Raw genomic sequence first — 21,717 nt, forward strand, 5'->3', positions numbered from 1 at the left:
ATTTTTCAACCTATGGGCGAGTGCATTAAATTGATCCTAACTTTTGGTGAGTAAATTAGGATTAATTTATGACTTAAGATATTTACAATCCCATTCATTAACTTGAGATTCACATATTATCCATGAACCCTTTATTTAAATATAATAAAAGGACCAAAAAAAGTGGAGAGAAATAAGCTGTATAACTGAGGACAATCTTTGCAATATAAGTATCCCTATTCACCTCTCTTCATCCATTACTATGAAAGAGGATGGATGCTTTGCTCATTCTTAAAGAAATTAGCAGGATCAACCAGAGTCTTCACATCCACCAACCCCATATGCTTGCCTGGCTAGAACTTGAGTTGCCTTCATTATTTTTACCTATGACAAGGTCTCTGTAATTTAGATACGCTTCTCTTGGAGACTGGGACACATAGGGTGCCATGTAATCGTAAAGCCTTCTTATCCAATTTACATACTTTTCAGGGGCCACATTCTCCTCTTCTGACCAAGACACCAGGTGCTGGATTTTGTAGATGTTGCCAGCTCTATAATTGAAGACTCTGAAATCTCACTCCTTCTCCCTCCATAAGGAGTCAGGATCAACATAGCTGTAGCTGCCTCCTTTTCATACAATCTTTGCCAAATTCCTTCCAACCCAATTTCAGGAATGGGATTCTTCACATAGTCAGATTTTCCTTTAAAATAGAGAATTGATGGACCCCTGGTTAGCAAAATATCTGGGGATTGCTCACTTGAGAATCCAGCAAAGTAGACCAAGATTGAATCCAGCTCATTTCTGTACGATCTTCACTACCAAACCCAGCTCAGGGAAACTCTCTTGCATCAATGGAAGGAGCTTATCTTTCCCTCCTAGGTACAAGGAATTGAACGAAGCTTGCATTGTCCTGTTCCCTTCTTGGCTAGAATTTATACCTGTTAACACTACCCGAATGAAGAGGTCTGTATCAAACTTGTCAGCAACATACTGCCACCGATGAAGAATTTTGGTTGCATTTTGTTCCAAGTTCCTTTTGACTGTGAACATAGTCACATTTGATGGAACAGGAACCAGCTGGATTTTCCAGGCAACAAAGACTCCAAAGCTACCACCTCCTCCTCCTCAAATGGCCCAAAAAAGATCTTCTCCCATTGATTTTCTGTCAAGGAATCTACCCTTGACATCAATCAAATGTGCATCAAGAACATTATCAGCAGCAAGGCCATATTTGCGCATCAAATTGCCATACCCTCCCCCACTGAAGTGTCCACCAACACCCATAGTACGGCAAAGTCCTGCTGGAAAGCCAAGAGTTCTACTCTTACTGGCAATCCAATAGTATACTTCACCCACAGTTGCACCAGATTGAACCCAGGCAAAGCTATTTTCTATATCAACAGAGATGTTCCTAAGATTTATCAGATCAAGAAGGACAAATGGCACAGGAGAAACATAAGATAGACCCTCGTAATCATGTCCACCACTTCTGACCCTTACTTGCAATCCATGTTTTAGGGAACAATTAAGGGTTGCTTGAATGTGTGAAATCAACGATGGTGTCACAATAACTTGAGGTTTCGGCATGGAAGGTGTTGAGAATCTGGTGTTTCTGATGTCGAATTTCAGGACTGCTGAATACGAAGAGTTCGATGAGGTGTAAATCAGTTTAGAAATACTGTCATTTCCGGAATGAAGGGTCAGGCACTGAAGAAAGTTTTCATCAGTAGAAGCTGAAGTTTCCAATAAAAATGAGAAAAGAAGAGCAAAAATAAGCGAAGACACTGATAACTTCATTTTTGTTTGTGCATAGTGATTATAACAGGATTAGAGCTTCCTTACATATAGAGTTTAGGAGGTTGCCTGAAAAAAAATAAAAATAAAAAATTAGTGTCCTAATGTTACATGGTTCTTAGTATTTTGCATGGTATTTGACACTAAAACTTTGACCAACTGTTATTTTTCTTCGTTAGTTTTCTGGGATCTCATCTGTGATGGTTTCTTTGTTATAGTTGATCAATTTACAAATTTTACCATAGTAATTCATCTCTTAATTCAGATCATCACAAGATTTTCTCTTATAACATTGGACGAGTTCATAGGAAAATCCTAATAGTGTAGCAAGGACACAACTAAATTAGTGATATTAGTGGTATGTGTTAGAAATACTGAATAATTGTATTGTATTTCTTACTAAAATAATATACATGAGTGCCTTTATATAGGAGGCATATGAGTGTTGTACAAGCAAATATGAGTGCAGTACAAGTAGTACAATGTGTGTTATACAAGTAAGTAACCTAATTGGGCCAAGCCCATAATACATACGTTAACAGCCCCCCTCAACCTCAAGGTGGATGGGAAACCAGCTTGAGGTTGTCAACGAAATCACGAAGGCGTCCCTTAGGATGAGACTTGGTGAAGATGTCTGCAAGTTGATCTTTGGAGGAGACGGAGAAGAGCTTGAGAGCACCATGAACAAGATGATAACGGATGAAATGACAATCAATCTCGATATGTTTAGTCCGTTTATGGAAAAAATTATTGTGAGCAATGTGAATGACACTCTGATTATCACAGTAAAGAGGAGTAGCAGAGGATGTAGACACACCTAAGTCCTTAAGAAGCCATCGTAACCAAAGGAGCTTAGATGTGGTATCAGCAAGAGCATGATATTCTGCTTCAGTACTGGAGCAGGCCACAAAGGTTTGTTTCTTACTTCGCCAAGAAATCAAGGAAGAGCCAAGAAGAAAACAATAGCCAGTGGTGGACCTACGATCAGTGGGATCTCCTGCCCAATCAGCATCAGAGAATGCACGGAGTACAAGAGGAGACTGAACTGAGTAGAAAAGGTCATGGAAGAGAGTGCCCTTCAAGTATCGAAGAATGGGCAGAACAGCAACATAGTGAGTTGACCGTGGAGCAGACAAATACTAGCTGACCTGATGAATAGCATAGGAAATGTCTGGACGAGTGATTGTGAGATAGACTAGGTTGTTAACCAATCGTCTGTAAAGAGAAGGATTAGACAATGGTTTCCCCCCCGAGGGAGTCAGATGCACATTAAGCTCAACTGGGGTGTCAACAGTCTTGCTATCAGTGAGTCCAGCACGAGACAAAAGGTCAGAGGCATACTTGGCTTGAGTAATATAAAGACCATCTGAGGAACGAGTGATTTCAAGACCCAAGAAATAGCTAAGGTGTCCAAGATCTTTCATCTCAAACTGCTGACTGAGAAAATCCTTGAGTTCTTGTATGCCACTAAGGTCATCACCAGTTATGATTATATCATCCACATAAAGGAGAAGTAAAATGGTGCCTTTATCAGTACGACGAAGAAATAAGGCAGCATCATAAGGACTGGCAGTGTAACCCAAGCGAAATATGGTAGAGCTAAATTTTGCAAACCAGGCTCAAAGAGCTTGTTTAAGACCATACAGTGCACGTCGAATGCGACAAACCTTGTTTGATTCAATAGAGAGACCTGAAGGAGGTTGCATGTAAACTTCTTCACTCAAATCCCCATTAAGGAATGCATTTTTAACATCCATCTGAAAAAGATCCCATTTTCTAGCAGCAGCAACAGCCAAGAGGGCACGAACAGATGATATGCGAGCAACTGGAGCAAAAGTCTCTTCATAATCAATCACATACTCCTATGTAAAGCCTTTTGCAACAAGACGAGCCTTATAGCGCTCAATGGACCCATCTGAGCGAGTCTTAATCTTGTAAATCCACTTACAACCAACCACAGACTGTCTAGGAGGGAGAGTAACCAGGTCCCACGTATGGTTTTTGGTTAATGTATCAAGTTCCTCTTTCATTGCAATCTGCCATAAAGGGTCAGTGGAGGTCTCACGATAGGTTTGAGGCTCGTGGAGTGTAGCAAGTGCAGTGTAACAATGATAATCAAGTAAATGTGTAGGAATGGATCTTACCTGGGTTGAGTGACGAGGTGGAATGTCTGGTGGAGGTGAAAGGTCTTGTGGAGGATCTTTAGGCGGAGCAGGAGCGAGGGACCCAAGCGCAAGGTGGGGTAGCTCGTCATCAATCTATTCATCTTCGATCTGTCCAGAATAGGCATCAAAAGGATTTTGAGGTTGAATAGAGAAGTCCAAAGGAGGATCAAGAGGATTAGGAGAAGGAGCATGAGACTCCTCTAGAAAGACATCAAGTACAGATGAGGTAGTGAGGGAAGAACGAAAATGAGAGAGTTCAACGAACAAACGGTGTTCCCAAAAGACAACATTACGAGAAACACGAAGACGATGAGGGACAGGATCATAACATCGATACCCCTTTTATGTTTCGCCATAACCAAGGAAACAGCAAAGTCTAGATCAAGGCTCAAGTTTGTTGTGCTCATGAGACTGAAGAAGAACAAAACAAGCAAATCCAAAGGAGCGAAGGTGATGATAGTCAGGGGGTGACCCAAAGAGGCGCTCATACGGAGTTTGATTATGGATGACAGTGCTTGGAATGCGGTTAATAGTGTGAACAGCATGAAGAGTAGCTTCATCCCAGAATGGGGGAGGAACCTTGGCAGATAGAAGAAGAGCACGAACAGTGTCAAGAATATGACGAAGTTTTCGTTCAGCTCGACCATTTTGCTGAGAGGTACCTGGACAGGTTAGATGATGTATAGTGCCATAGGAGTGTAACAGAGCTTGAAAAGCATATTGAGTATATTCAAGAGCATTATCAGAACGAAAAATTTTGATTCTTTCGGAGAATTGGGTTTCAACCATTTTTGCAAAGTTACTGTATATTGGCAAAATTTCAAAACGAGATTTCATAGGAAATATACAACTGTAACGAAAATAATCATCGATAAAAACAACAAAATATCGAGATCCACCAATACTAGCAACAAGAGAAGGTCCCCAAACATCCGAATGAATTAACTCAAAAATACTATTAGAAATAGAATCACTATTATTAAAAGGTAAAGCTGGTTGTTTTCCTAACTGGCATGAAGTACAATCAAAAGTGTCTTTGGACACAGAACCTAACAGACCCTTAGAAGCTAACTATTTTACCCGAGAAGAAGGTGCATGACCAAGATGAGAGTGCCAAAGTGAGAGAGAGGGTAAGGAAGACACCGCAGCGGCAGCAGCAGCAACAGACACTAGAGCAACAGGTGAAAGATGAAGATTGTCCACGGGAAACATGCGCCCAACTCTAGGGCCGGTCCAAGCTCTTGCCCAGTCCTTAGATCCGGCACAATACACATAGAATAGTAAAAAATAAGGCGATAACCTAGTTCAGCTAATTGTCCCACAAAACACAAATTATAGGATAGGTTAGGAACATGGTAGACCCCAGGAACAGAGAGGTTGGAGGTCGAAACAAAACCTAGACTATTCTCATGCATGGTGGAACCATCAGCTATGTGAATATTTAGGGGATGTGGAGCAGGGTCAAGTTTGGAGAATAAGGGCGAGTGAGGTGTCATGTAATTGCAACAGGCAAAATCAAAAAGCCAAGTTTGAGACTTAACAGGTAAAACTGAGAGAGTAGTGGAAAGAGATGCATTACCAGCCATACGAATAGCCTGAGCTATGATCTCCTGTAGTTCAATGGGTGAGAGGTTGATAGTGGATCCAGAAGACTGGGATTCAGCTGAAATGGAAGGCATTGGCGGAGTAGGCTCAGTATTTGCAACTGCAGCAGTGGATTTGTTGCGATGGTAACAAGTCTCAATAGTGTGGCCAGGACAGTTGCAGAACTTTTTGTTGGTCTGTCTGCGACGATTGCTAGAGCCAGAGGGATCACCTGAGTGCTGAGGTTGCTCTATGGGTGGAGCAGAAGGAGTGAGGGCCAGAACATTAAACTTATCCTGGGCTCGAAGAGTTGCAAGGCGAGCTTCTTCTCTTACTAACTCGTTCACAGCAGTATCAAGAGAGGGAGGAGGACAACGACTAAGAAGCTGACCTCGAACGGGCTCATAGTCCTTGTGGAGTGACATCAGGAACTCATAGAGACGAAATTCATCTCTAATAGCAGCATATTGTTGAGCATCTTTTGAGGATGCCCAAGTTGGATCAGAAAGGTCAATTTGGTCCCAAATGAAGCGAAGCTTATCATAGTAGTCATTGATGGACTGCCCCGGTTCTTGCCTGAGTTGATGCAATTCAACCACTAACTGATATTTCATAGATCCGTGAGTAGTAGAGTATCTTTTGGCCAACATATCCCATGCTGATTTCGCATCATCAAAGCTGCCCAATAAATTGGAGATGGAGGGAATGGAAGTGTTTCGAATCCATGTGAGGATCATGTGATTGTGACTATCCCATTCAATCATGCGACTGAGGAAGGCAGCATCTTCTTCACTTGCCCCCTTCACAGGAATAGTGATTGCACCAGTACAATAATGCTAGAGTATGCGACCCTTAAGAAAACTGCGCATAGCTTGAGACCAAGATAAGTAATTCCTAGTCCCCTTTAATACAGTATTGATGGGGCAAGGAAGAAAACATCCTTTTTATCCATTTAGAGACACAATATGCAAAAACAGACTGCAAAAATGAAATCTACGTGAAAAACTGAGTAAGGAGAACCTAGGCTGCAAAAAAGTCAACGGTTGCAAAAAAGTCAACGGTCAATGGTCAACGGTCAACAGTCAACGATGACGTGGCGGATGACGTCAGCGATGACGTGGCAGTGATGACGTCACCTAGGGCTGACGTTAGCAAGAGCAGGTTGGCGCGTGTCGGCGCGTGGCGAAGTGTTTCGGCGCGTGGCAACGCGTGGGCGCGTGATCTTCAGTCCGGAAGCTTTGGGCGGCGCGTGAAGGCTCCGATGACTGTGAGGTTTTCACGAACAGGTAGATCGGAGCAGGACGATCTTCGTGGTAACTTCGGAAAATTTATCGGAGCAATATTCACGGTGGTGCCGGAAAAGGCAGTGGTCTTTGTAGTGTTCGAACTCCTCAACGGCGGCTGCTACAGGTCCGGAACCTAAGGAGGATGTCTGGAAGACTCGAAGATTCAACGGCATAAGGCTGTGGCAGTTGCTGTGACAGCGGAAGCAATATTAAGAATGGAGTTACACTAATAAAGACAAGACTGCTAAGAAAATGTCAGAGCAGTGGCTCTGATACAATGTTAGAAATACTGAATAATTGTATTGTATTTCTCACTAAAATAATATACATGAGTGCCTTTATATAGGAGGCATATGAGTGTTGTACAAGCAAATACGAGTGTTGTACAAGCAAATATGAGTGCAGTACAAGTAGTACAATGTGTGCTATACAAGTAAGTAACCTAATTGGGCCAAGCCCATAATACATACGTTAACAGTATGTCTAAATCATAACAAGTAACGGGTTGCTACTTAAAATTTGTTGCAAACTATGCTATAAACATAGCATTTATCTTTGAAATATCATACCATATATGGTTCATATGCTGCTCTATACATGTATAATGTCTCTTGTTCCATATAAGGCATGACATTTCAAAGACATTGACCATTACCTTTGACTAGAAAATGATGAGTGGTTACGAGATTCCATTCCATATATAAAAGATACGCTATTAATGTTCAAAGGATGCACTATTCTCCTTGTGTGAGCCTCTTTTCTTCAAATCTAAACGAAAATTCTAATAAGAGAATGCATCAGACAACCATTTTCTTTTTCTTTTTCTTTTTAACAGAAACATGAATTATGGATAAATTTTTCTGATTTGTTCAAAGTTACGTTCAATTTTTTTTCCCTTGCTTTAACACACATAGCTTTTTTTATATTTGGTGTTTTAGTCTGATGATAAAGAACTATCATCAGGAGCAGACATCATAGGTTAAAACTCTCTCTACAAATATATATATTTTGATGATCTCGTACATCACAAGGAAAAGATAGAGCTACATTAAATGTCATCTTACATAAATGGCATCTAATATTAAATTGTGTTAACTCAAAATTGTCATAGTCGGTTGAATCAACCAATGTGAAACTCTTTTTCTTTTTTTTTTAATAATTTGAGAAAAAAAAAAAGACATAAAATTCTTTAAAAAGCCTATGAATATACACACCACACACATTAACACAACTTGTACATGTATCAAGTGATAATTAGATTGCTTTTTATCAAACACCAAAGGTGCTCTTTGTGAGACCACACCCCCTACCCGTTTTGGAATTAACTCACATGAAAGGGCGGAGTTGTGTTATTGCCGCTCTAAATGGAGGTTTGACTTATTATATTTTTCCCTTTAGATTAAGGGTTTTTGAATGGAGTTGCTATTTATTTAATTAATGGAAAATATAAGAAAATCGTAATTGAAAATTCATTATTTTATTACATGGCTTTGGTCCTAGATATAATTTAAGATAAAGCACATGGCTTTGTTTCCTAGTTATAGTCTAGAGATTGAAAATTGCATGGATAAACGCTTGATCTACTAACCCTTATCTAAACTTGGAGGCTACATTACAAGATGGAAAGATGTTAGGCACCCACCTTGCTCAGTGAAACCAGTCTTCTAGACTATGGTGGCTAACATTTTTTTTTTGCTAAGAATGGTGGCCAACATTTATATCATATCACCCAATATATATGCTATCAATCAATTTGCATGTTAAGTTTAATGTGTGTGCATGTGATAAAACCTAATTATATTTATTAATCATTGCATTTGGATTGAAAAATAAATTTCAGTGAATGTGTGTGAATTGTGATATCCTAGATTCAAAGATTTGAGAGAATTATGAAACTATCATGTTTTTCATATTTTGGATATAGATTTAAGATCAAAGCTAGTGTCATGTATGAACATGTGATAAACAACCAAGAACATGTGAAGAACGCATATGAATAGTTAAGAATATCAAGAACATTCAAACATATTCAAGGAATTAAAATAATCACTAGCATGTTTTAATCTTAATTCTTATTGTAGCAACATAAAAAAACAAGTTATGAAAAGGGATTATAAAAAAACAAGTTATGAAAAACAGTTTTTGTCCTTTGGAATTGAGGAGAGGGGGGTTATTTAGTAGCAGTGGAGAAAATGTGCATGGAATGACATTTAATGAGGGTTGACAAAGAGAATCATGAACCTGGACCCTATTTCAATATTTAGAGAAAGCTGGTGCATTAAATTTGGAGGTTGGTGTGAGTAATGATCAAGCCAAATGTCTAAATGGGTGTTTGATAGATAAGTTTTAACATATTTCCACACATTTTAAACAACATTACACACTTTTTTACACATATTTTCACCCACACATATATCAAAAACACCCAAATAACATAACTCAAACTCCTCTCCTAAACACCCCCTCAAACTTTGGTCTATCCCGTAGCTCCCATTATAGTTTTTAGAGTTAACTTTGAAAAATCATATCTTTATCAATTTTGATCAGAATTACCTCATTCTTGTTCTCAAATTGAAGCTCCAAATGTCTAGTTTCTAGAAATATTAACTTCACTAACAAATTCAAAATATTCTGAGAGATATCAACGAAATGGTAAGAGGAGGTCATTTGTTGGAAAATAGTTTCAGCATATATAATTAACATTAGTAGACTCCAAATTAGTTTCCAATTAACATTAATATGCTCCAATTACTTCCATTTCAGATTGAATCAGTCCCAAATTTATCCCAATTGAAAAAGATAATTACACAAATTACCCCTTGAATAATTAATTTTTGAATATCTATAATTAATCAAATGTGTGCAAATTTACCATAAGTTGTAATCCTAGCCAATCAAATTATGGCACATCATTAATTTCAAATTGATTATAATTATAACCAATTTGAATCAATTGTTCATAATCACATATAGTTCGACTCAATTTGTGATAGTGCATCTTGGCCGTTAAAATTTGATTTAATAATGACTTTGAATTTGATGATTCGATTAAGGCTTATGACCAATCAATTTGATTTTTACAATATCAAAATCATTTTGATGAAATGAAATTAAGGATCTAATGGTCACACTTAAGATGTCTACTTCCAAGGTAAAATTACTCTTTTACCCTCCATGTGAGGTTAAATGTGAATTACAAAATGGGGTGTGAACTCTCTCATGTGTAAGTCATGTAATCCCAATAATAATTTGAGAAATCAATGTGTAAGTTGTCGCAAAGTGTGTATTCCTAGAAGCATTGTTCTTCAAGGGAAATAACAAAAATTCAAAAAAAATTAACATCCCTAAGTCTAGTACCACATACATGGGCCACCACAATATGTGAGTATTTTAATGAAACTGATTAATGTTTTGATCTAATAATAAAGAATGCAATTATTAGAAGTAAACGTCATAGGTTAAAACTCTATAAAAATATACATATATATTTGTAATAATTTGACGATTATTTATTCATTTATTGAGTTTTATTTTGGAGTATAATGCTATTAAACTCGATTTTTTATTCAAATTATTCATATTTAGTGGCCTATTTAGTTTTTGTACAACTCACTAATTCACTAAGTCTACAAATAGGTCATCCTCCTCCTCCTCTTCCTCTTCCTCCACCTATTAATGACACACACTAAGTCTAGTGTATCTTATTCTTTGCATTTTTTACTTTCATACTCTAAAAGAGAATAAAAAATTTAAAAAAAAATAGTTTTTTTTTTTGTGTAAATGCACTTTTAGTCCCTATATTTTGCACTTTTTCCATTTTGGTCCCTACATTTTGATTTTTCCACTTTAGTCCCTAATTCAGGGGGTTGTGTTTCTACAAAGAACTGCAGCATTCTTTTGGATAAGAGTATCGGATATGTGCCAAATCTTATGTCATTAAGTAAAATTGAATGTTTAGAGGATGAAGAAAGGATGCGAGTAGTGGTGGAGTTTGGTACGGTGTTTATGGCGGAAAAGCCATGTGGCTGGGATGGGCTATGTCACGGTGTAATTCTGGGCTTCAATATATTGTTTTTTAAGTGCACTATCAACCACGTTAGATTCTGCCATTAGTGGGGTGACAGAAAGGACCAAAATGATAGGCGTTAATTGGATTAGGGACTAAAAGTGAAAAAATCAAAATGTGGGGACCAAAATGGAAAAAGTGCAAAATGTAAGGACTAAAAGAGCATTTATGCCTTTTTTTTTTCCCTATAAAAATTTTACCTGGGTACAAAGGAGAGTATTTTAGAATTTCGTATCTTAATTAGTATTTTAAACTAATAAGATCAAAGCAAGGGTAACTGGCCTGTTTTATCTTGAGGATGACATACCTAAAAATTGTATCCTGAGGATGACATACCTAAAAAATTTGATGTATTAGTTGATGAAATGCCCCACAAAAAATGTCTATCATCTCAAGTGAGCAATAGTGTATGAGCCTTAAGTTGGTCACCCTCAGTCTCATTAGATTTCCAATAATAGTTTATTGATAATATTTCCTATTTTTTGCACTATCTAGAGGTGTAATATTATTATTTGAAACATAATTTTATAAATTATAAAATTTGTTTTATTGATTAATTTATAATCATAGGAGAACAATTTGAGATTATTTTTTTTTTAAGACCTATGTGTGAGGTAGTAGGCTAATTTAGGAATTCCTGTGAAATTTTGAAATTATATCGTCTTTATAGAAGGAACAACTCCCATTCAATAACCAAATGCACGTAAGAGAGTTGGATGGAATATGATTGAATGACTTGTTAGGGCTTGATTGGTTGGAGGATTTTTGTTTTTATTTTTGTTTTATTTTTAAAACAGTATGAAAACAATTTTCAAAAAATTTAAATTGAAGCTAGATTTCAAATTATAAATTTTACATTATATGTGTTTAGCTCTCACTTTTAAGAACAATTTTCAAAATACTGAAAACAAAAGATAAGTGTTTGGGAGACCATTTTTATTTTTTATACTTTTTTTGAAAAATTTACAAAAAATAGTGTGGGGGGTAAAGTGATCAAAATATGTATTTGGGCCTTGGGCATGATTTGGTGGTGCAAACATGTCCGAGCAGAATCTTTGAGGCCTATAAGTCAACTCGTGCTAGAAAGATTGGTGAGGTTGTCTGAGGAGAGACATCTCATCGGTCAGGTCAGGTAAAGACCATGTGACATGTCGTGATGTATGGATAGAGAATTCTGGAAGGCCTAGGGGTAAAGATGTGTTTCACATAGTTGTAGAGAGGAAGAACATATGAGAAATATTTAGGGAAAAAGCTGCTACCACCGCATTAAAGACTCTGCACCTACCTCTCTGGCCACATTAATGGGAAAATGACCTCTAAACAGTAATGTTCAGCCTTCCAGCTATTGTTTGAAGATACCAAGAAGGTGATAAATGTGACAAGTATCTAATAGGGTAATTTGTGATACACGTGGAAGATGAAGGGAAGAAAAAGAATGATATAAAAGGGAAAGAAAGAGCATCGGAAGGGGAAAAAAAGAGAGAGAAAGAGAGTACTGTATACTTGACCTTCAATTTTAGTCTATTATTCAAAGAAAGAGTAGCAATATAAGACTTCCTCGGCTTACGTCCGAGGAGGATTTCTCACTATTTTCATCCTTTGATTGTGTGTGAAGCAGTAATCTAGTCTTCCATCTGTAGTCCAATATCCAATATTGGATAATGATAAGGCAATAGAGCTCATGTACTTTTTTTATTTATTTGATAACGATAAATTTCAAATTTGAAGTGTGAGAATTTTTGTGATAAAGACAAGCTCCATAATTGAAGGGACAGTAAAGTTTGGACAAATTTGTAGAGTCAACTGTTTCCAATTTATTTACAACTATGCCACTAGAAACATTTTATGTATCTTGAAAACATCCTCTCAGCCATTTTCAAAATTATGGTCTGAATAAGAAAAATATGATACAATTTTCTGAAATCTGTATTTAAAGAACATTTAGCCAAACAAATTTCAAGTGTGAGTCCCACCATTTTCTAGATCGAAAAACAAACAACTATATTTAAATGCTCTTATCAAAGACCCTTAACTTCTACTTAACTTTCAAAATAAGAACTCAAGCTTAAAGTTTATATATATATATATATATATATATATATATATATATATATATATATATATATATATTATCTTTTTAAAAATTTACTTGATATATCTAAATTATCTATCTTATTTTTCTTTACAGAAGAATCATTTATGTTGATAGTTCCTGGATATATCATTATTACCTGTGAGTTTTCACGAAATGTATGATCTTACTATTATGAATCCAATGATATCGATTTTAACAAGTGTCCTAAGAGCATAGATTAAACATAAATAAATGTTTAAATATGAGTTGTAATGCACAATTCTTTCAAATAACAAAATTCACTTGTTAATAATTCATTAGTCTGCAAGTACAAATCAAGGAAGTCAATCTCGTACCGAAGGTTGTACCGGTTTGGCCAGCGGAACGATATATTTCAGTACCGGTCAATACCGGTGTACCGTTTTAGATTTACCGCTATTTTATATATTTATAATATATATATTATAAATGTGCTACGTCCACAATATTTTCTCAACACTTTTACAACAAATCATATGTGGCTATTTTTTTATTGGTTCTAATTTGAACCTACCACTAAAATAACTTTTTGCCTCGCCAATAAAAACCCATAACAACTTAAAACTTAAAACTTGTTGTGAAATTGTTGTAAAAATACTGTAAAGATTTATTTTTTTGGGTACACGTATCTCAATTTTCCACTATCCTTTGCCAACAATTTTTTTTTAATATCTCACTTTTTTTCACCTCCACTCATTCTCTTTTACATTTACAATTTATCTTTCTTTATTTTTTTCTTAATTTTATCTCCTCCACATGTTTACCTCCACTAAGTCTTGTCTCATTTCAAATTTCAACAAACTCCTTACCTTTGGTCAATCATCACATGGGCACCCAAAGCAAGACTCTCTGAGAAACACTTAAGAAATAAAAAAATGAAGAAGAAGAAGAAGAAGAAGAAGAAGAAGATTAGAGGAACACAGAGGCAGAGACTACGGAGAAAAATGGAAAGCTAAGCAGAATAGAGACCAAGATACAAGAGAGATGCATCAGATCGTGAAATTTGTTAAGAAATTATCTTAGGTGAGTGAAAAACTACAAATAAATCTGGGTTTTTGTTTCGGGCCGGTATCTATTTTCCGGCCGAAATTTGATATTTCTGCCGATACAGCCGGAATGCACCTGGTACTACCGGTATTTAAACCGGTATGAAATGAGGATGTTTTTGTACCGTTTCAAGCATCGGAACGAAAAATATCGACCATACCGGCCGGTACGGTACGAAACTGACTACCTTAGTACAAATTCATTGTGTTTATATGAATTTTTCTTTTATATATGTGTGTAGTTTGACTTTTTTTTTTTTTAATGTATAAAAATACACTTTAATCACTACCTTGCCCTTAAGGCATTCGTTAAGAAAGCATTAAATTAAAAAAAAAAACAAAAAAAACCTAGTAAATACAGAATGTTTCACCATGACATGACATGTTACCTTTGATTGAACCCATGTTTTCTATTTAGATAAAAATAAAGAGACCAATATACATTGTTGGTCCCTAAATTTTAGTCTTGAGTACTTTTAATTCTTGAAGTTTAAAATGATCGTTTTTTGTTCCTAATGTCTCTAACGGAGTGACGAAATATTAATTTTTAATTTTTTCATCTAATTTAAGAGATTGAAGATGGAACATTTTGTTTAGAGACTAATCTTTCACAGGCTAAATTTTAAGAATTGATAGTGGATTTAAGCCGATAAATAAGTAAACCTAACTCTGCTTTTGGCTTGCTAATTTATGGTGCTAGCATCTCAGTGGGATGCTATTAATTTATAGGGAAAGTTTTTTCTGCATACAGGGGTATGTGGCGACAAAAAGAAAATGACAAGTATCTAAGTTCCACCTAGTCATATACATTGCACATGACCCTTGAACATGTGTCCCTTTCTTTTTGTTGCCACATACCCCTATATGTAACAAGTGTTGCATATAAGAATGCAGCAAAACCTTTCCCTAATTTACTAACTCATATTTTGCCCCTTCAGAAACTCATTAATTTGGACATTTCTTGATTAGATTGCCTTGATACTCAATTCATGGATACGTCCCAAATGCAAAAATTGCACTGTTTAATCCTAGTTTTTACTTTTTAGCATTGCAATTAGCATAGGAGTCCAAAACTAACACATCTCCTTTTTGCAGGTTACAAAGTTCTCTTTTGCAAGGCATCATTAGACAAATGTCACGCTATCATACAGGTGCTCAACGCCAATGAAGACAAACCAAGCCAAAAGCTCAACATGACTAAACCTGGCATTGTTTTCAGACTCAACACGCTATTAACTACACCAAAAGTAATCAAATACGCCTTGGGTAAACAACATGAGAAGTTCCTGGAGTGACCTTTTGAGTCAAACAAATGAACTTAAACAGTTTTGTAGATCCATTTATATAGGTTCAATACTACCTATATACTTAAACCAATGTATAGAGAATAAATTCATCAAGAACAAATTCATCATAAGGTGTAAGAGATTTACGGATCGGTCTTTACAATCCCAATTATTACTTTGAGATTCACCTAATGAAAGTATTTTCTGTGTAGATAGAGGATTGATGTTGTATAACTCAAGGTGTATCTACAAGTTTGGATTGTTGAACATCACACTTTTGAACATGTTGGTATAGTGACCTAGCTTAGGAACCCTTCCAAAGATTTTGAGTTTTAAGTATTATAATAAGTATATATGTAACAATATTTGTTTAAGGTAAACAGTATTCCTACAGCAACTTTTGATTCTTAAACTTCCTTCTTTCTCATATGATAGATGAAAAATTAGGAGTAGAGTTGAAAAAAATTAATTTATAGTTGTATACATGTTTGAACGCATGTTAAACATAAATAGAACGAGAAAATGAAAAACATAACTATAAGTGCTTCAATGGCATGGATTGATACCTTTATTCAATTCTACTATCCTTTTTTCAAAAAAAAAAAATTATTGTTATCATTTATTAACTATAAAGTAATTGATTAACAAATTATAAAATAGAATAATGATAAAAATTTGAGATTAAGGATTTCTATTCAGATTTGTTACTCCCCCACTTAAAGAAGAGATGAAATCCAAATAAATTTTTTTAAAGATCAAGATTTTTATTCATATATCTTACTTTCTCCGCTTAAAAAAAAAAAAAAAAAAAAGGATGAAATCTATATAAATCAATGTGGCCTGGCTTAGCTCGAAAAACAAGACTGAGGGTCAAAAGTGTAACGCCCCAAGTCAAAAAAAAAAAAAAATTACAAAGTCAGATTTTTTTGGATCCCACTTGCCCCCCACCTACCCCACCATTCCCTACCACACATTCTCATACTATCACTTTATCTCATTCGCCGGTCTCTGCTTAAAAAAGAAAAGAATAAAAAAAAAAAAAGATGAAATCTCCATAAATCAATGTGGCATGGCTTAGCTCGAAAAACAAGACTGAGGGTCAAAAGTGTAACGCCCCAAGTCAAAAATAAATAAATAAATACAAAGTCAGATTTTTATGGATCCCACATGCCTCCACCTACCCACCATTCCCTACCACACATTCTCACACTATCACTATATCTCATTCTCCGGCCATTCCTCTTCTTCCTCATTTATTTATTTAATTTTTTTTTCTCACAAACATTCCCTCACACCTTCCTACCGGTGTACCTCCACACCACCATCTCCACCATCATTTTTCTTGTAAGATCATCGAAAAATCCTTAGGAACCTCTAAGCATCTTTATCCTTTTTATTTAAGGTAAAAATTTATAATCTTTTTGGTGGGTTTATATGCTTTTTCTAGAGGCTTTCTATATCTAAGTTTTGATAATGATACCCATGTGATTTATGAGCTTTGGAAGTGATAGTCATGTGTTTATATGTATGGGTTTTGTCTTGGTGGATTTATTTGATGAGTGGGTTTATAGTTTTTACAATGGTGGCTATCAAAGTGGTGAAGATTTAGGGGTTTTGGCTTTTTAATGTGAAATAAATGGTGAATATAATTAAATTTTATTTATTATTTGGAGCTAGTTAAAGACTCAAATTGTTTGTCTTGGGGGATATTATGATTTTTGGTATCATGGGTCTCTTGGTGTAAACCTTGTGGGAACTACTTATTAAGTGTTGAAGTTTTGATGTTAGAGATAATACCTTGAATGATTTATGAGAATAATTTGGAGTCTATGCCTTGTAATTAATTTGTTGAGAAACTTTGGAAGTAGAATACATTATTGATGAGCTTAAATACTAGGCTTGTCTAATTAAATGCTTCTTTGGCAATTCCTAATTTGTAGCTAGATGCAATTTCAAGTTTTATGCTTATTGTGATAGGTTTGCTTGATATTAATTAGGTTCTAGCTAATCTCCTTTGGAACTTGGAAAATTAGGTTTTTTGTGGGTTGCAAGATAAGTAGCTTTTCAATGGGGTTTTTGGAAAATAGCCATGTTGCATAGACGATGTTTTTTTGGGGGGGGGGGGTGAAACACATTTTAGAAAATTAATTATAGAATTATGTTTTTTTAAAAAGTGTTGTGTTGTGACCCTACTATATATGATTATATATGAAAGTGTATCATATTTGGTATTGCATTTGGGGAAATGCATGAATTGTTAGTATGAAAAATATGAGCATCTTTGATTTAATCTTTGATAATGAATTCATGGATTTTATGGTTTACAAGAAAATTTAAAGATGCTTATCTTGTCTTGTTATTTGGGAAATTGATAGAATATCTTTTTGACAAGAATGAAATTGAAAACCTTACAAGTTTTGTGGAAGTTAAATTATTTAAGATTTTTTTGAAATTACCAAGATGTAAATTATGTGTTTGAAAGTATGTATAACCTGTGAGCTTTATGTTGTTTTAACCTTATGCCATGTGTGATTTCCCGATGATCACCCAATTTGGTTCTGTAGTCTTTGTGACAATAGAACCAAATCAAGGTCAGTGCCCTTTCACTTTGGATGATGCGTTCTTCCTTGCTGCCTATGAGGAGAAGAGGTTCATTGATTGTGTGTGAGTGAGGCTGCTATCCATAGGGCCAAAAGACCACATACAAAATAGGTCATATTTGACACGTTCTCTCTGTTGCCCATAAGGGGAGAGAAAAAACTTTAAGGGTATGGGTAAGGTTACTGCTACATACTAGAAAAGACAATATTATGCTAGTTGTGAAGGGTGGACCCCCTGACCGGTCTATGTGGTAGTGTGGTATATTTGTGATAAATTACCTTATGTTAGATTTTATGGTTTTGGAATTACATTGTTAATGCTCACAGATTATAGTATATATATTCAAGATATTTTTTTTAAAAACTTTGTATTTTATTATTTAATCATTCTTGTCATATTATTATTGAAAATGATCTTGCAGTATTTAGTTAGAGATTTCCCAATTAAAAACATGCTTTGTAAACTGTTCTTCATCATGAAACTTACATTTCTTCCACCTCTATTAATTATGCTACTTACTGGGGTTTAAATCATCCCACCCTCTAATAGTCTTTTAGATTAATTAGTTATACCTTGGGTATGGAGCTTACTGCATTGGTGATGATTGGAGTACTATGTTAAATTTGGAGACTTTTGCTATAAATGGTTGGTGACTCGATCTTGCTATGTTCAACAAGGCCTTAATTAATTCTATTAGAGGTTGGTCGCTTGAGGTTTGTTAACCTTAGGCGTGTTAGGCCTATAATCGATGTTAAGGTTCCTTAATCTTGGTAAGATTGTGAGTTTGTGTAATCCAATTGGAGTTTTGTAATATATTCATGTATTATGTGGAGGCACATGATTTTTTTTGTTATTGTCTGTAAATGTGTTATAGAACTCTAACTTCTAATTTGGAGATTTTAATATGGTTATATATTCTTATCTTGTGCAAAAGAAAAGAAAAATCTCCTATAGTCTCTCTCCTGATGGTTCTTTTCTCATGCTCTAGATACTTTTGGGTTTGGTGCATGACAATAAACTTACCAAACATCCCCTATTGCTTTAAGTGTTCCTGAAAATTCCACATTTAATATTGAGGGAGCAGCTCCTACAACAATATCAATAATTAAAATGCTACTACTATGATAGCATCAATGTCTATAATTAAAATATTTTTTTCCTGCCTTTTTTTAATTTGACAACAAACTTGACAAAGCCCCTGTTATCATAGATAAAATTGATATCACCATCTAGGTCAAGTGACCTAGTTGTTTGGTCATCAAAATGGTCATGATTCCTTAATAGAGAAAAGACAATTAGTAAATACAAGATGCAGGCTAATGTAATATTCACAAACATATGTTGTCTTTTCAAATAGAAATAAGAAACTATTAAAAAATTATTCAATCAATATTTGAATTAATTACGCTTTTTACAAGTCAAATATATTGAATATATATGTAAGAGATGCTTAACTAGGTTAATAACTTTATATAAAAATAAATAAATAAAAACCTCTAAAAAGGTTATATGTATATAGCATTTAGAATTATTTTCTAAGATAACTGATATGTATTGATAATAGCTTAATTTTACATATTTATATCATTTTTAGAAAGCATTATCATACTTATTTTGAATTAATTCATGCATTTTATATTTGGTATTGGAATAATAGTGAATAATCAATTTTGTACTTAATTGAATCCTATTGCGTGAATTTGTCTTTTGTAAGAGAATGAAATTAAATAAGTGGATATGTGCAAAGAAGAATGACAATGGACTTTAAATTTAAAGGGCCATCATGAAGTCAAAGAAGGCCAACCCAATTAAATTTAAGCTCAATTGGAGCAAGGAATTAAAGGAAATTTGCACCAAATCCAAGTCCAATTCGGATTAGGATTCCAGCCTGCACATCAGTTAGTATTTATGGCATAACTTTCGGTTCAGGTTTCCAATCGAGATGATTCAAGTTGGTCTGGAAATTTAACTTAAAGGGATATAACTTTGTAGTTTACCAAAAGGCCGAATTCTGACGTTAAATGGGCCAAAATCGTCGGTTAAGTGAAGCCTAAAAATCTGGAATTTTCTCCAAACGGGAATTCAACTTATAATAGGATTCCTTGACCTATTTAAAGGCTATTTTGGGCAAAATTCAAGGAGGTTAGTGCTAGGGCTAAGATGCAAAACAGAAAATTAGAGCTAGGGCTGGAACTGAGGTGCGGCCAGCCGCATGTGGCTTCCTTTGTGGCTTTTCTCTAGCACTATGACTATTTCTTTCTTTATTTTATTTGTCTAGTTTAATGTTTAGTATTTTATTCTTGTGTTTTATTTTAATTACTATGAGTAGCTAAATTTATAATTAGGGTTGAGGATGAAACCTTGTTAAGGATTATTAGTAATATTTATGTGATTTGATTTTTTCCACAATAGTTGTTTTTTAATGATTTAAATTGTTCTTGCTTCATATCAATTGACTATGATGAGAGTCTAGATATGAGTTCAATCATGTTTTTATCATGATTTAGGATTTACCTTAATTAGTTGAATGCTTTATTAATTCTTGATTACAAAATTGGATATCGCTTGTGATTTGTTTGTTAATGGATACAATTTATGATTTGATTTTTAGAATTGAATATATCTTGTGATTTGTTTGGCTATAGATACAATTGATGATTTGATTTTATACTTAAGAAGCGAAGAAAAACATGTTTTTGATTTTTAAAATAAGGATTTATTGAGAATATTTTCCATGATAGCAAGATTGATTTCTAGATTTTCATGCAGTGGTTGGGAAAAATCAATTATCATAAATATATGCTAATATGAATTAATAAGGTGAATTCCAAAACCTTAATTCCTTTCCCTTGATTGTTTACATCTTTTTTATTGCTTTATATCTTTTGCTTAGTTTAACTATTTGCTTAATTTTATTATTTTCTTAGTTTATTTAATTTCTAAACAACCAATTTTTATTAAACTAGATTAGGATTCAATTTGGTTAAGATTTGATTAATTTTCTTACATTCATACAAGTTCCTGTGGGTTCGACCTCGTTCTTGTCAAACTATACTTCGGTACGGTTCGTACACTTGCGAGTATTTTAAAATTTCACAACAATAACATTTAAATAAACTAACAACAACATAAACATAAACATAAACCCCAAATACACCCAAATAGCTCTCTAAAAAATACAAACCAATAAATCAAAGGTTCACAGATGCCAAATACAAAACAAAAACCAACAAAGCTATAACACTACCAAGAGATCTCACAAATACTAATACCAGAACTCACAAATGTTTAAAAAAAAAAAACCACATCGCCTCTTATTTTATTAACCGCAGCAACAAGGGAGAAAGCCTCTTTCACAAATTAAATTTGCTGCAACAGCACTTAGACTTATTTCGGAGAATTAGGTTGGTTTCCAAATTTTATAAGGAGAACAAATTTTTTTTGCAAGGAACAAAATTTGAAAATAAGTCAAATACTTGCACACCACTCCAAGCAAAACAATATATAGTCGGCCAAATCCAATTACAAAGGAAAAAAACAATATTTTTTTTCTTTGCCATTCAAACCAAAAATAAATAAATAAATAAATAAAAACAAGGGAGCCATCTAAGTGTAACTAGAATTTTAAGCTAAAGTTTTAAGCTTTCAACTGACTTAATTAAAGCATTGGGGTCTCTCTTCGTTTTGATGGAACCGGTTGCATATTTACTACCTACTAGATAGATAACAATATGCTTTGGCACATGTCTCTTAATCATGAGTATACCCTTATTTTTAAGCGAGGGGTCAGCTTCGA

At 34.7% G+C, this 21,717-nt stretch overlaps 1 pseudogene; it reads right to left on the reverse strand.

The window, feature by feature from the left end:
- Window positions 1-239: 239 nt before the first annotated feature.
- On the reverse strand, window positions 240-1,777 carry LOC142633448 (tetrahydroberberine oxidase-like; annotated as a pseudogene).
- Window positions 1,778-21,717: the final 19,940 nt, after the last annotated feature.

The sequence above is a fragment of the Castanea sativa genome, chromosome 5, assembly GCF_040712315.1.
Source record: "Castanea sativa cultivar Marrone di Chiusa Pesio chromosome 5, ASM4071231v1".
Taxonomy (NCBI): Eukaryota; Viridiplantae; Streptophyta; class Magnoliopsida; order Fagales; family Fagaceae; genus Castanea; species Castanea sativa.